The sequence below is a fragment of the Nicotiana tabacum genome, chromosome 6, assembly GCF_000715075.1.
Source record: "Nicotiana tabacum cultivar K326 chromosome 6, ASM71507v2, whole genome shotgun sequence".
Classification (NCBI taxonomy): domain Eukaryota; kingdom Viridiplantae; phylum Streptophyta; class Magnoliopsida; order Solanales; family Solanaceae; genus Nicotiana; species Nicotiana tabacum.
The window spans coordinates 25,815,853-25,832,282 of record NC_134085.1 but is presented as its reverse complement, the minus strand read 5'-3'; positions in this window follow the sequence as shown (position 1 = coordinate 25,832,282).

Genomic DNA, 16,430 nt, shown 5'->3' with positions numbered 1-16,430 from the left:
AATGGGCTAACTTTGTAAGCCTATTAACAATCACCCATATCGAATCGAACTTACACTGGGTACAAGGTAAGACTACGATGAAGTCCATATTGATGACTTCCCATTTCCAAGTTGGAATCCCCATAGCTTGCAATAACCCGCCGGGTTTCTGATGCTCAATTTTAACCTGTTGACAGTTAGGACACTTAGAAACAAACTCTATTATATCCTTTTTCATTCTGTCCCACCAATACACTTCCCTGATATCATGATGCATCTTTGTTACTCTTGGATAGATAGAATAACGAGAATAGTGAGTTTCTCCCATAACCTACCGACGCATCCCTGCAACATTAGGCACACATAATCGTCCTCCATATCTGAGGACACCATCTTTTGTAATTTCAAATGGTGTCTTCTCCTTTTGAAAGGTGGTATCCCTATAATGAACTAACACAAGATCCTCGTACTGACGTTCCTTTACTTTAGTTACTAAAGAGAATGTTGTCGTATCCTGAAGAGTAATTCCTACGTCACCTGAGTCCAGTAACCGAACTCTAAGACTAGCTAGCTGATGAACCTCATGGGCTATTCCCCTCTTTTCTAGCTGTAAATACGACAGGCTACCCATAGATCTACGGCTGAGGGCATCGGCTACTACGTTCGCCTTTCCCGGATGGTATAAAATATCAACGTCATAGTCTTTAAGTAGCTTCAACCATATCTTTTGATGTAGATTCAATTACTTTTGCTTGAACATGTATTGGAGGCTCATATGGTCTGTATAGATATCAACATGAATGCCATACAAGTAGTTCCTCCACATCTTTAGTGCATGAATCACCACAGCTAACTCTAAATCGTGGGTTGGGAAATTCTTCTTATGCTTTCTTAGTTGTCTAGAAGCATAAGCCACAACCTTACCATGCTGCATTAGCACACAACCCAAGCCAACGCCTGAAGCATCACAATAGATAACGTAACCATTGGTCCCTTCTAGAAGCATTAGAACCGGTGTTGACGTTAATTTATCCTTTAATGCCTGGAAACTCCGTTCGCAAGCATCAGTCCATTGAAACTTTGCTCCCTTCTGAGTTCAAAGAGGTTAATTTGAACAACCAGAGATAGGGTAAGGTCTTGAAATTATTCCAAGGGGAGGGTATTAGGCACCCCTCAGAATCCACTAGTGTGGTTCCCGGCCAGACAATTATTATGAATTTGGGTGCAATTAACATATAAGCAAATAAGGCTCAAAATAAGAGGGGATTTCAACATAGAAGGGATTTGAAAGTAAACAAAGTTTGAAAGAACAATTAGAAAGATGATTTTTTAAGTAAAGAGTTACAATGCTAAAGGACAAAGGGTAAAGGAAAGGGGTCCTAGGTTTATTAAAAATATGGATCACCCTACACAATGCCCGGTAATCACTCCTTAATAAGGGGTTACACGTGACATTATCGTGTGGTCATCATATCCATATCTACCCTTCCCATCCCATTAAGGTATTAAAGCGCGGATTGGTCTCGATTACTTATTGCATGCTATTACCCCCATTTCTATCAGTCCCAGAGGTACTTAGGACTACTAATCCTAAAAAAGGGAGGGTTGTTGGGATTATTTGGAGGTTTCAAAGGTAAATATTCTAAAGCGACATAAAAAACACATATCCATATTTGGGGAAACATACGAACAAAGGCTCATATATACCTCCTCAAAACAAAATACATAAAATAACATGTCTTGCACGTACTGTTTAGGTCTGATTTAAAAGTATTAAAAGACGACAGAGAGGAGATTGTTGAGACAATTTTAGTTTATTACATAACTCAGATAAGAAGCCCGAATCAGGCCTGCCTACTAGTTGTAATAATTAATAGAAGCAGATTCAGTTTTCAATTATTACTCCAAGGCTTGCCTAAGTGTTTAGATGGGGTCCTATAGGCATGATATGTACCGAATTTAGAAGGTAATGAGACAGTAAAACTTGGAATGAATTATTTGAAATTCTATATGAAGGTAATGAGACAGTAAAACTTGGAATAAATTATTTGAAATCCTATATGCATACTTGTTAAGCGAGGGACTCAGATTAATAAACGAGATGCCGAATGTACAAAAATAAATAAATTGGTTACAGATTCTGCAGGTGATAGCATCTACCATTACTGATTTTATATCTAACATTGAGTGAAGTGAATCAAATTCATTTAGAAACTCCTAAAGGCATGTTTTCTAAACGTTGCTAATTTTAGACTCTTATAGATGTGGTGTCGAAATGCAGAAAACCTTGGAGACATGGTATCTATATGCAGAAGCCTTATAGATATGATATCTATATGTAGTTGAATATGCAGAATTAGAACAAGCCTTATAGACATAGTATCTATATGTGGTTGAATATGCAGAATTAGAACAGCCCTATAGGCATGGTTTCTATATGTAGTTGAATATGCAGAATTAGAACAGTCCTATAGGCATGATTTCTACCCTTTGCATGCATAGTTACTCACCTTTTTCACTAGCCAGCCCCAAATATTTATTACAACTTATTACAAAATAGAATAAAATCGAAGGTTAGGGTTTCAGAAGAACCCCAGATGTTGAGAAGGGCTTGGAAACCATCGATCTAAGCATGAGAAGTCAAGACTCAGGCTTGAATAGCCATGGCTGGCCGGAGCAAGGTCAAAGATGACTGGAGACAGCCATAAGAATTGAGATCGACCATGGTCTGGGCCATGCTTCTTCAAGTTCTAGTCTTGAAAACATAGTAATAGGGAATGTAGGAGTCATAGGAGGCAGATATAGGCCTTCAATGGCTTTGGGAGCCATGGATTTGGGAGATTTTCAGGTGGTGATTGAAGGCGGCGCTAGGGTTTGAGAGGGGATTGAGAGAGAACTGAGAGAGAAGGGGAGAAGGGGGATTCAAAGGCGGCTAAAGGTGAGAAATGACTAGCATTTGGGGTAGTTGGGAATTAAAAAAGGAAAGGGTTAATGTAAGCCGTTGATATACGCGATCAACGGTTGGGATTAAAAGGGAATCTGGGCGGGTTATTTAAAGGGGTCGTGGGTCGGGTAAATTAGGATTTGGGATGGGTAATTGGGTTTAAAATTGGGGTTCAAATTAGGCCACAATTGAAACACAATTGGGCTATATTTTAAATAGCCATTTTCCCTTATTTATTTTATAAAAAATAGTAAAATAATTTCTGGAAATAAATTAAAGGTACTAAAATGATTAATGATATATAATTATCGAATTAAAAATACTGGAGTTAATTTTATAAATATAATCACAATTAAATCTTAAAAGAGGTAATATTGCAATTATATACAATTTAGTTTTAAAAATACTAAATAAATTTATAAAAATATGAAAAAATTATGCTATCTATATTTTAGTATAAATAAGAAAATCCAACAAATGAGTCACCGAAAATGATAATTTTGGAAATAACTATTGGGTTTTTTCTGATAAAATAGGGCAATAAATTGATTTAAAAATCTTTGAAAATTAAGGAAAAATAATAAAACATTGGGACATACTTATATATGCATATACATGCTATTTTGAAGTTATTTTGCATATTAAAAATGTACAGGGAAAGATTGAGTATCAACAACTGCCCCTCTTTACCCGGGACGGATGAAAGAATTGTCAGGTAAAGATATAATGGCCAATTTTGACTGAACGAAATAGTTTGAAGAGGTTTGGCCGTGATCTAGCTCCTGAGCTGCCTATATATCCCTGCTTTTACAGGAATCAGACCATATATAGTTTAGGATCCGTCGGCGGAGTATGCCGACGGAGACTTTCAAGAACGAACGCAATATTTAGGACATGGTGAATGGTTAAAACCTGATAGGGCCGTGGGAACCGGAGCAGGATCGCTCCTGTCGAGATGGACGTTGCTTGCCGGTTCACCTGCAAATAAGTAACACAAGCATATATTATGCGTAAATTTAAACATGATGCAAATTCCCGTCGGACCATGTATGTTTGTCTTCGAACGGTTAAGATGACGTCCTTAGACCATGATGTCTTGGGCCATGAAGCGTATAATAAAGGATTCGCAGGCCATGAAATGATGCTGTCGGGCTGTGAGAATGATGCCTCCAAACTATGATGCCTTTGAATAATGATATGCAAAAGGTTAAAAAGGGGTCCTCAGGCCATGGCATGGTGTTCTCGGGTTATGAAAATGGTGCCTCCGAACAATGACGTCCTTGGACAGTTTGGCAATCTTTCAGCCCATGAGATGCAGTGTTTGGCGATCTTTCAGCCTATGCAATGTAAAATGTGGCGATCTTTCAGCCATGCAAATGTAAAGGCGACGATCTTTCGGCCATGCAAATGTAAATAAGGCTGCGATCTTTCAGCCATGCAAATGCGGTATGGAGGTAGAGCTTAACCTAGGAAGGCAGAATGGTAGCCTTATGCAATGCAAGAATGCGGTATGGAGGTAGAGCTTAACCTCAGAAGGCAGAATGGTAGCCTTATGCAATGCAAGAATGTAGTATGGAGGTAGAGCTTAACCTCGGAAGGCAGAATAGTAGCCTTGTGCAATGCAAGAATGCAGACGGAGGTAGAGCTTAACCTCGGAAGGCAGAATGGTAGCCTTATGCAATGCAAGAATGCAGATGGAGGTAGAGCTTAATCTCGGAAGGCAGAATGACAGCCTTATGCAATGCAAAAATGCAGATGAAGGTAGAGCTTAACCTCGGAAGGCAGAATGGTAGCCTTATGCAAGAAATACAAAGAGAAAATGGTAATAGAGTTTTCTTAGCAGATTGCGGTATCGTGACTGCTGGGGACATTGTAGTACAGGGAATATCACCGGCGTGTGTAGATAGCAAATGTTGATAAGTGCAACAAATCTGAGAATTGTATTCTTGAACAATATTCGCCTCGTGAGTGTATAGTATGTCAGATGCTTTCGCAATCCAAGGGTTTGTATCCAAAGAAAAATCGTGAGTTTTGTAGAGGGGTGAGGTTAGTTCGTATCCCCGCTGGCTCTGTTTGACCTGCTCGGCTTTGATCTGGTGATGCTTTATGCATTGTTGGGTAGCGTTGCTAAACAGAGCGATTTCAGAAATAAACATGCATGATTTTAGTAAAGAAAAATGTAACATAAATATTAAGAAACAACTTTTAGATGAACCGACGATTGTGACGTGGTTCAGGATATTGCAACCTCTCCTACTACGGAATTTTGAGGGTCCTCATCAAAATTCTGCCCTAGTTTCATGGGTTGAGGCTTCCGATTGCTGCTAGCGATAACTGGCTGAAATCAACTTCGGAATTTTAAGGGTCCTCCTCAAAATTCTGCCCTAGTTTCTAATTGCGGGGGGAAATGAAAATTTAATTGAATTGTGACCAAACCCATAGGGCTGCCTACGTATCCCCTCTTAAACGGGAATCAGGTCAGACGTAGTTCAATTTATATCATATAGGAAAACATAAAGATTACGCATAGTAACGCTTAACCGCATTTGAATTGATCGGCTTTGGCCAGACTTCTTCGTCCATTTCTGCAAGTATGTGGGCCCCTCCTATCAGAACTCGTTGAACCATGTACGGACCTTGCCAGTTGGGAGAGAATTTCCCCTTGGCTTCATCTTGATGTAGAAATATTTTCTTTAACACCAGCTGCCCCGGTGTGAACTATCTTGGCTTGACTCTTTTGTTGAAGGTTCTAGACATTCTGTTCTGATAAAGTTGACCATGGCAGACTGCATTCATTCGTTTTTCATCTATAAGAGCCAGCTGCTCGTAGTGACTTTTCACCCATTCTGCATCGTCGAGCTCTGCTTCCTGTATGATTCTTAAAGAAGGAATTTCCACTTCGGCGGGAATGACGACCTCTGTACCATACACCAATATATAGGGGGTTGCTCCGGTTAATGTGCGGACTGTGGTGCGATATCCTAATAAAGAAAATGATAACTTCTTGTGCCACTGCTTATGCCTCTCTATCATTTTCCTTAGTATCTTCTTGATATTCTTGTTGGCGGCTTCTACGGCTCCATTCATCTGAGGCATGTAGGCTATAGAATTCTTGTGTCTGATCTTGAAAGTTTCACACATAGCTTTCATCAAGTCACTGTTGAGGTTGGAGCCATTGTCAGTAATGATTGACTCTGGAATCCCGAATCAGCAAATAATGCGATCGCGGACAAAGTCTGCCACAACTTTCTTAGTCAATGCTCTGTGAGATGCTGCTTTGACCCATTTGGTGAAATAGTCGATTGCTACTAGGATGAACCTGTGTCTATTGGAAGCAGCTGGCTCAATTGGTCCAATAACATCCATTCCCCAAGCGGCGAACGGCCATGGTGAGCTTGTTGCATTAAGCTCATTTGGAGGTACATTTATCATGTCTGCATGTATCTAGCAGTGGTGGCATTTCCGGACATACTTGATGCAGTCCGTCCCCATAGTCATCCAAAAGTAACCAGCTCGGAGTATCTTCTTCGCTAAGACAAAGCCATTCAAATATGGGCCGCAGGTCTCAACATGAATTTCTTCTAGTATCCTGGATGCTTCCTTTGCGTCGACACACCTTAACAATCCAAGATCATGAGTCCTCCTATATAGGATTCCTCTGCTATGAAAGAAATTATTGGACAACCTCCAAAGTGTGCATTTCTGAGTAGGATTTATAAGTTCTGGGTATTCGCCTTTTGCCAAATATTCCTTGATATCATGAAACCAAGGCTTTCCGTCTGCTTCTTCTTCAACATGGGCACAATAAGCAGGCTGATCATGGATCTTTACTGTAATGGGATCAATGAAGTTCTTGTCTAGATGTTGTATCATGGACGATAGGGTAGCCAATTCATCGGCGAACTCATTCTGGACTCTGGGAACATGTTGGAATTCCGTCTTTGTGAACCTCTTTCTCAATTCCTGTACATAATACAGATACGGGAGTATCTTGGAGTTCTTGGTTGCCCATTCTTCTCGGACCTGATGTACAAGTAGGTCTGAATCTCCGATCACTAGCAACTCCTGAATGTTCATGTCAATAGCCATCTTGAGCCCTAGGATGCAGGCTTCATAGTTGGCCATGTTGGTGCAAGGGAACCTGAGTTTGGCAGACATAGGATAATGCTGACCGGTTTCTGATACTAGGACTGCGCCTATGCCAACTCCTTTGAAATTTGCTACTCCATCGAAAAACATTATCTTACCATCATAGAACTCTGCAATGTCTTCTCCTATGAATGATACCTCTTCGCCAGGAAAATACGTTTTTAGGGGTTTGTATTCTCTATCCACAGGATTTTCAGCAAGGTGATCTGCTAGTTCCTGTCCCTTGATTGCCTTCTGAGTTACATAGACAATGTCAAATTCACTCAACAAGATTTGCCACTTGGCTAGCTTGCCGGTGGGCATGGGCTTCTGAAAGATGTACTTTAAGGGATCTATCCTTGATATGAGATATGTAGTATAGGCATAGAAATAGTGCCTCAGCTTCTGAGCTACCTAAGTCAAAGCACAATAGGTGCATTCTAACAGAGAATACCAGGCCTAGTACGGGGTGAACTTCTTGTTGAGATAATAGATGGCCTGCTCCTTCCTCCCCGTTTCATCATGCTACCCTAGAACGTAATCGAAAGCTCCATCCAATACTGCAAAGTAGAGTAATAAGGGTCTACCCGGCTCGGGCGGGACCAAAACTGGTGGTGTTGACAGGTATTCCTTGATTCTATCGAAAGCTTTTTGGCAGTCATCAGTCCATTTGGTAGCGGTGTCCTTCTTCAACATCTTAAAGATTGGATCACAGATAATTGTAGATTGTGCTAAGAACCGACTGATGTAGTTAAGTCTTTCCAAGAAACTCATTACGTCTTTCTTGTTCTTTGGTTGTGGCACTCTTGAATAGCTTTGACCTTTGATGGATCCAGCTCTATTCCTCGGCGACTCATAATAAACCCAAGTAGTTTTCCGGTAGGAATCCCAAAATGCACATTTTGCGGGATTCAGTTTCAGGTTGTACCTTCGCAGTCTATTGAAAAACTTCCTCAAATCTTCCATGTGATCAGTGGCCTTCTTGGACTTGATGATAACATCATCTACGTACACCTCTATCTCCTTGTGTATCATATCACCGAAAATGGTAGTCATGGCCCTCATGTAGGTGGCCCCAGCATTCTTTAACCCAAATGGCATCATCTTGTAACAATACATTCCCCACGGCGTGATGAAAGCCGTTTTCTCAGCATCTTCTTTATCCATCCAGATCTGATGATACCCAGCGAAACAATCTACAAATGACTGTAACTCATGCTTGGCGCAATTGTCAATCAGGATGTGTATGTTTGGCAAGGGGAAGTCATCCTTCGGACTGGCCTGGTTGAGATCCCAATAGTCGACACAGACTCGGACCTTCCCGTCCTTCTTTGGTATTGGCGCGATGTTGGCTAACCATGTCGAGTATTCTACCACCCCTGAGAACCTTAGGTTTGACTTGCTTAGTGACCTCTTCCTTGATTTTCAAACTCATATTAGGCTTGAACTTTCTGAGCTTTTGCTTTACCGGCAGGCATGTTAGATCAGTTGGAAGCTTGTGAGCCACAATAGACGTACTTAGACCAGTCATGTCATCATACGACCAGGCGAATATGTCCTCATATTCCCATAGAAACTTTATATATTCCTTCTTTTCTAAAGGCGATAAGTGGACGCTGATTTGTGTTTCTTTGACATTTTCTGCATTTCCCAGGTTGACAACCTTAGTCTCGTCCAGGTTGGCCTGTTCTCAAAGTTCTCAACTTCCTTAACAATCTCTTCTGGTATGTCATCCTCCTCTGAATCTATGTCCATTTGTTGCGTTGTCTCGTTGCATGTCACAGTCATTGTTTCATCAAGATAAGTAATAGTAATGCTATATAAGTAAAGTAATGAGAGAAAACAATATTAATAAGTGTTGATTCATAAGAAAAGTCAAAATGCTTAGATAAATTGCATAATTGTTTTGAACATTGAAGATCTTATTGCGGGAAATAAAAATACACGAAAAACAAAATCTTTTAGTAAATAAAACGGTGCTTGTTTTAGCCTTGCTACCCCGAAGCTCGTCGGGCTCTGGTCGTCTTGATGGTCAACTATTGAGGCGGGCCCCTCTGCTTACGGCCTGTATGGAAGGGCCTTCCTCCCCCTCCTCCTCGAGAACAACACAACAATCCATGTCATTGTCCTCTAAGAACAAGTTTTTCACAACTGCTAGTGCTTCCTCTTCTTCTGACCCGTAGATAACATCGGTCGGTTGGAAAGTCTGCTCCAAATGTGTTATTGGTTGCTCCAGCGGATAGTATGGACCGCGCCATAGTGGCGACCGTTGTTGAACTCTTCCCAGGTATACTCGTATCCCAGACCGAAAGTGGTCCCATGCTTCTTGAGTTTTACGGGCTTAGTGATTCCTTGGAGGCTCTTGCCGAGCCCTTTGCCGGGTTCATACCCACTCCAATTTAGTATGCTCTCGATCTTGTTATCCCACTATTTGTCTTTGTCAACAGCATTTACCCGTTCGATGTGATGGTAAGTCTCTCCTCCCAACTTCTTTCTCCCTTCGATTGATGGAATGGTCTGGCGACTGTATATGGGGTTGCTACCGTCGCCGTAAATGATCACTTCCTGGTGATTCCATTCAAACTTTACTGCCTGATGCAGTGTCGATACTACGGCCCCAACAACGTGAATCCATAGCCGTCCCAACAGCAGATTGTAAGATGTCGGCACGTCTATTACTTGGAAATCAACATCGAACCAAGTTGGACCCATTTGCAAGCATAGACTAATATCCCTAATGGTGGACCTTTGGGAACCGTCGAAAACTTTCACGTTGATGGATCCATATTTTATCTCGTGCAATCCCTTGCCTAATTTCTTGAGTGTTACAAGTGGACAAATGTTGAGACTGGAATCCTCGTCGATCATGATCCTGGTGATGAAGTAGTCCTCGCATTGCACAGTGATGTGCAGTGCTTTGTTGTGTCCTAACCCTTCAGGCGGTAGCTCATCCTCATGAAAAGTAATTTTGTGACTTTCCAATACTTGTCCAACCATGTTGGCTATTTCCCAGGCAGTGATGTTTCTTGGCACGTATGCTTCACTCAATACCCTCAACAGAGATTCTTGTGTGCCTCAGAATTTTGTAGAAAAGAAAGGAAGGCGATTTGCGCCGGTGTTTTGTTCAATTGGTCGATGACCGAGTATTCCTTGGCCTGTATCTTTCTCCAAAGATTGTCTGGACCTGTCTCAATGACGGGTGACCGATTGGAGGCCTGCTTTTTGACTCAGCTAGGTGTTCTGGTGTATAAACCCTACCAGTTCTCGTCATACCCTGTGCTGCAATAGTCTCTTCGAACCTAACCTTGCCTTTCATCCTTGCCTCGGCTGTATAGTCCTATGGTATAGCCTTGGTATAGAATGGTGTCATGGTTGACATCGCCACTGGGATCAGTGTGGATACCTTTACTCTGAACAGAGCATGTACCTTGGGTGGTAGAATGGCAACTTCGAATGGTGAGGGTGTATTTGCTGGAGACACGAATTCGACCTCAATTGGCGCTGGTGTCTTTGCAAATGACGTTGTTTCAAACTCTAGTGGTACAGACATATTTACCTCGGTGTCTCCAGATGGCTGAATCTGGAGTATGATTGGATTAAGGGTAACTATCGGCTTCTTTGGGTCATCACCTTCTACGATCAAACTGATTGATCCCTCGGGATCCCAATCATGTGAACATCTCCACCCTTATGGTCTGGCAGAGGCTTATTGTCGACATTCAGAGCGGGTTCCTTTGCCATAATAATTTTGTTGTCAATTAAAGCCTGGATCTTGTCTTTCAGAGAATGACAATCGTCGATGGTGTGTCCCTTCATGCTGGAATGGTATGTACATGATTTGTTCGGATTAACCCACTGAAAAGGGTTTTCAGGAGTTATAGCAGGGATAGGGGTGATATAACCGACAACTTTGAGACTCTTGTACAGCTGGTCAATGGGTTCAACAATGGCTGTATACTATTTAAGAGGTCTGCAGTCAGAATTTAGTCGAGGCCTAGGGAAGTTTTAGCATGTAGAATGTGATTGATAGTGGGATGGTTGAGTTTTGTAGGCTTGGTAAACATGTGCGGGTTAGGAATATCTGGGTGAAGTAGGCTGATATGTGAGAGGTGAAGGTGATTGATAAGTGGGTGGTGGAGTTTGGTAAGAGGGTGAGGGTGCTTAGTAGTTTGGTGTAGGCTGATATGTGAGTGGAGACATTGGATAGGTTTGATATTTGATGGGAGATTTAGTTCTTTGTGCAATTATTAAGGCCCATACGTCCCTTTTTTTGGATGCACCACCAGACTGTAAGGCCTTGTTTGTAGCTTGCAAGGCCTCAAAGTTTGTGACCATACCGCTTTTTGATGCCCTCTTCGATCCTTTCACCCATCTTGATAATGTCAGAAAATTTATGGCTCTCAATCAGCATTAGTCGTTCGTAATACTGTGGGTCCTAAGCCCGGACGAAGAATTTGTTCATCTGTTCTTCTTCTAAGGCAGGCCTGACTTTAGCAGGTTCGGACCTCCAGTGAGTAGCATACTTGAGGAATGTTTTTGTAGGTTTCTTCTTTAGATTCTGAATGTAAAACACATTCGGCGCATTCTCTGTGTTGAACCTGTCCATAAAGTCGGACGCCATGCCTACCCAGTTTGACCATTTCTTCGGATCTTGGCTAATGTACCAAGACAGAGCGTCTCCTTTCAGACTCCTCATGAAAAGATTCATGCGGATTCTCTCATCCTTCCCTACTCCAACCAGCTTGTCACAATAAGTTCTCAAATGGACCCTTGGATTCCCTGTGCCATCAAACATTTCGAACTTCGGAGGTTTGTACCCCTCGGGTGTTGATACCAAATTTTTCCCTGTATGTTCTATATATACAAAATCTTTCAAAAATAATATACATATGCATATATAAGTATGTCCAAGTGTTTTAGTATTTTTCCTAATTTTTAAAGGATTTTTATATCAATTTATTGCCCTATTTTGATAGTACAAAACCAATAATTGTTCCTCAAATTATCATATTTGGTGAAAAACTTATTTTATTCTCATATTTATACCAAAATATAGCTAAGGTAATTTTTGCACATTTTTTACAAATTTATTTAGTATTTTAAAGCTAAATTGCATATAATTGCAATTTTAGCCTATTTTAAGATTTAATAGCATTTTATAATTATAAAATTGTTCCAATATTTTTTTAATTAATATTTATGTATTATTAATTGATTCATTACCTTTAATTTGTTTTCAAAAATCATTTTACTATTTTTATAAAATAAAAAGGGAAAAGTGGCTATTTAAAATCTGGCCCTTTTTTTTTTCAATTTTAGCCCGAATTAATTCCCCAATTAACCCAATTTCAAACCCCAAATGGACCAGCCCAATTCCTAAGTTAACCCGCCCCTGACCCAACTAAAATCTACCCGACCTAGACCCCCTGTTATCCTGGCCGTTGATCTCTGAGATCAACGGCCCCTATCCACTGTTGCCTTTTTTAATCCCAAACGACTAACCTAATCCCCTCATTTCTCTTCTATCATCTGCCTCTAAATTCTCCACTCTCTCAAACTCTCTCGAATGTTCTCAAAAACCTAATCGTCTTCTACCGTCTTCAACCTCAAACTCACCAGAATCCACGGCTTCTCAGGCCATGAAAGTCTTCAACTCACCTCCATTTGTCTTATTACACATGGTACTTGAAGATTCGAGGTCTGACCTCGAAGGTGTTCGTTCAGATCTCCACCGATCCAAGGTTCTACGGCCATCTCCGGCCTTGCTCCGGCGTACAATGATGTTTTGAGCCTGGTTCTGACTTCTCCGACTCAGATCGGACCTTTTCCAAGACTTTCTCATTCTAGGGTTCTTCTGAAACCCTGACTATTCGAGGTTCTCTCCGATTTTTCTTAGATCTGTCACGTATCTATGTTCTACTTGGGGTTTTAAATGATTTCCCCAATTTTTCTTTCAAAAATTACTTTTAAAATCATTTCTCTTCGATTTAGGGTTTTCTGAAAGGCTTAAAATGTTTCTCCGACTTTTCTTTTCCTTTTATTTGTGTGTATTTGTCCCTACTGTGCTCATATGTTTCATTTCTACCACACGTGTTCTTCTGTGCTTCTATATTTTATTTTCCTACTGTGTTTCTATACCATGCTCACATGTTTATCTCACTGTGTTTTCCTATATGCTCTTTTGCTATACTTTTTTGGTGTTCTTGTGTTCTTCTACTGTATTTCTTTTACTAAGCTCTTAAGTCTCTTTGTTTGCCTTCTGCTGAACCTTGTTTGAGTTCTTCTAATAAAGACCTTCTTAAAACATGTTTCTTATACTGTATTCTTAAGTGTTTTAGCATTTTTCTCTTCTGAACCTTGGTTAAGTTCTTCTACTATATCTTCTACTGTGTTCTACTATGTTTACTGCTTTCTCTTTTACGAAACCCTATTTAAGTCTCTTCTGAAAGGATTTTTCTTAAACATGTTTCTTTTACTATCATGTTGTCCTCTCATTGTGCTTCGAGTTAGTTCCTTCACCCTGTTTGCTTTGAACTTTCTATTGTATTTCCTTGTCTTCTCATGAGATTCTGCAAAGAAATCTCTGAGCCTGTTTTGACTACTTGCCTCCTCATCTCTGTATTTGACTCGAGGTGGAAACCCTAGAATTTGGGGGTTCCGTCGAGTTTGGTCATGTAATTGAACTAGGGTTCTGTTTGAGAACCGTTGACTATTTTAGACTAATCTCTGAGCCTATGAACTGAATTTGGACTCCCTTATTTTCATGTAATTCTGACTTCTTTAGAGCTTTTGCTAGCTTTACAATGGCATGACAAATTTCTTCATGTTTAACGTATCTGTATGCTTTTATATGTGATGAATCTTTCTTCAAAAAGTTTTTCCAACTTGTGATTGATTCAGAGTTCCCTTTAATAAATATAATTGATTGTTACTGATTTTCCTTAAGTTAAAATCTTTCCCATCTTTCTGACTTGGTTCATTCATACAAAATCTTCAACTTATGATTTCTTGGCTGTTAACTAATTTCCTTTCCTTAAATTGCACAACTGTGTGCTGTCAAGACCTTGTCCTTAAATAGACCTTTATGTATTTACCCCTCTTATACTGCTTTGAAAAGTGTTTGATTAATCTCTTTCCTTAATTAGTTTTACCCGTTTGAAATCAGAATTCCTTAATTATGGGGGAATCTTGTGTAATTGATTGACAATCAGTTTTCAAACTAGTTCTTGCCTTATTTATGTCTGCTTTCTACACTATAAAGGCGCGACTCCTTTTCACTTCAGACACTTACAATCTCACAATTCTCTTCTAAACTCATAGCATTCTGATTGCCTGTTTGCACTTTGGCTTTACAAGACTACTGCTTTCTTCTTACTTGTTTCTTTAAGACTGGTATGTTCTAGTTTAAATCTTCAGGATCTCCACAATGTGTTTACTTATAGCTTCCTGTATCTATGCCTACTATTCTACTACTACAGAGTTAAGTGTTTGACTAGCATGTTAATTTCCTTTTACCTGTTTCTGCTGTGAATCCCTTCTCCCTATTCCCCCCTTATGTGCTTTGAGTTATAGTTCAGGACATAACAATATGCTAGTTATTGTTCATGTTTGGACTTGATCCCTTGGGGGTCCTAACTCCTAAAACAATGTGTCCTAATACGCTGGTGGGGTGTGCCAGCTTTTCCTATTGCTAGGTATGCCCACTAGCCTATCCTTGCCTTTTTCCCTCTCCCCTTCTCAGAATCCCCTCTCTGCACTTACACTCTTTCCTAGTTTCTAAGTTCTGCCCCCCTCCTGTGAGCCTTGCCTTGGGACCTTGAGTTCCCTCTGAATTTGGACACTTGAGGGCTGGCCCTTCCACACTGCACTATGACTCAATTCTGTAATATATTGGGGCGTGAGCACTGCCCGGAGCCCATTTGAGGCTCTTAGGGAACTCTGACACATCCCAAATGAGAGAAAGGCTTTGGAATTTGATCTTTGGAGTTGGTTTATTTCATGCTTCAGACAGGAAGTCTGAATCAGGTTCTCCTTGGTTGTAATTTTAATTTTTCTGATGTAGTTTCTTTATTTTTGGACTGTAATAACCTTGTAATAAACTTCTGGGGTGATTAGTGAAAAGGGGAGGGTCAACCATGCATGCAAGGGTAGATATCATGCTCATAGGGAATTACTATACTTCTGCATTCATATATCCTGCCTACAACTTTGCACTTCTGCATTTATATAGATACCATGCCTATAAGGTTTTTGCAATTCTGCATTTATATAGATACCATGTCTATAGGTTTCTGCATCCATATAGATACCATGTCTATAAAGAATTCTGCATTTATATAGATACCATGTCTATAGGTTTCTGCATCCATATAGATACCATGTCTATAAAGAATTCTGCATCTTACACATAGGTACCATGTTCATAGTTAATCTAAGTCTTGCATATACATTTGTCATTAGGCAAACTTGTTTATAGGATTTAAATAATTAACAACATTTAGATACCATGCCTATAGGACTTCTGCACTCTCTCTTCGACTGTAAAAAGTGTTTAAAATCAACAACGCCTAGAAAGCATGCCTATAGGAACTATCAACCAAATCTGAATCGTTTCACTCGCTCATAAGCCTAAAATCAGTAACAATAACGCCTGCAGGACTTATGCTCTTTCAACTGACAATTTCTTTTCCTAAAATCAGCATCCTTCTTCTTCTTTTTGAAGCCAGTAGACATCATGCATATAGGTTTCGACTAGCACCTTAGGCAAGCCATAAGGTAAACTAGTTAACTGAATCAGATTTCGTTAAATTACAGCCAGCAGGCAGGCCTAATTCGGATTCCTTATCTGAAATATGTAATAAATTAGTCTGCCTCAACCTTTTAAGTTTAATCAGACCCTAACCAGTATGTGCAAGACATGCTAAACAATTTTCTTTAAGTTGAGGAGGCCTGTTTGAGCCTTTAATTGTTCATGTGCTTCCCCTAGATTTGCCATATGTGTTTTTGATTGTCGCCTTAGAATTTTGTCCTTTTAAAACAATAAAAGCCAACATCCCTTCCCTTTAGGGTTAGTAGTCCTAAATTCCTCTGATACTGATAGGATTGGGACGGGTAATAGCATGCAATAAGTAAACGAGTCCATCCCGTGCTTTAATACCATAACAGGTGGGAAAGGGTAGATATGGATATGATGACCGGTACGCTAAAGCCACGTGTAACCCCTCTTTTGAGGAGTGATTACCGGGTATTGCATTGATTTGATCCATATTATTTATAAACCTAGGACCCCCTTCCCCTTTACTTGTTTATTTTATTACTTTCAGAATTTCAAAAACTGCTTTTTTTTCTTCTTAAATTTCAGCTTTTATTTAATTTCCTT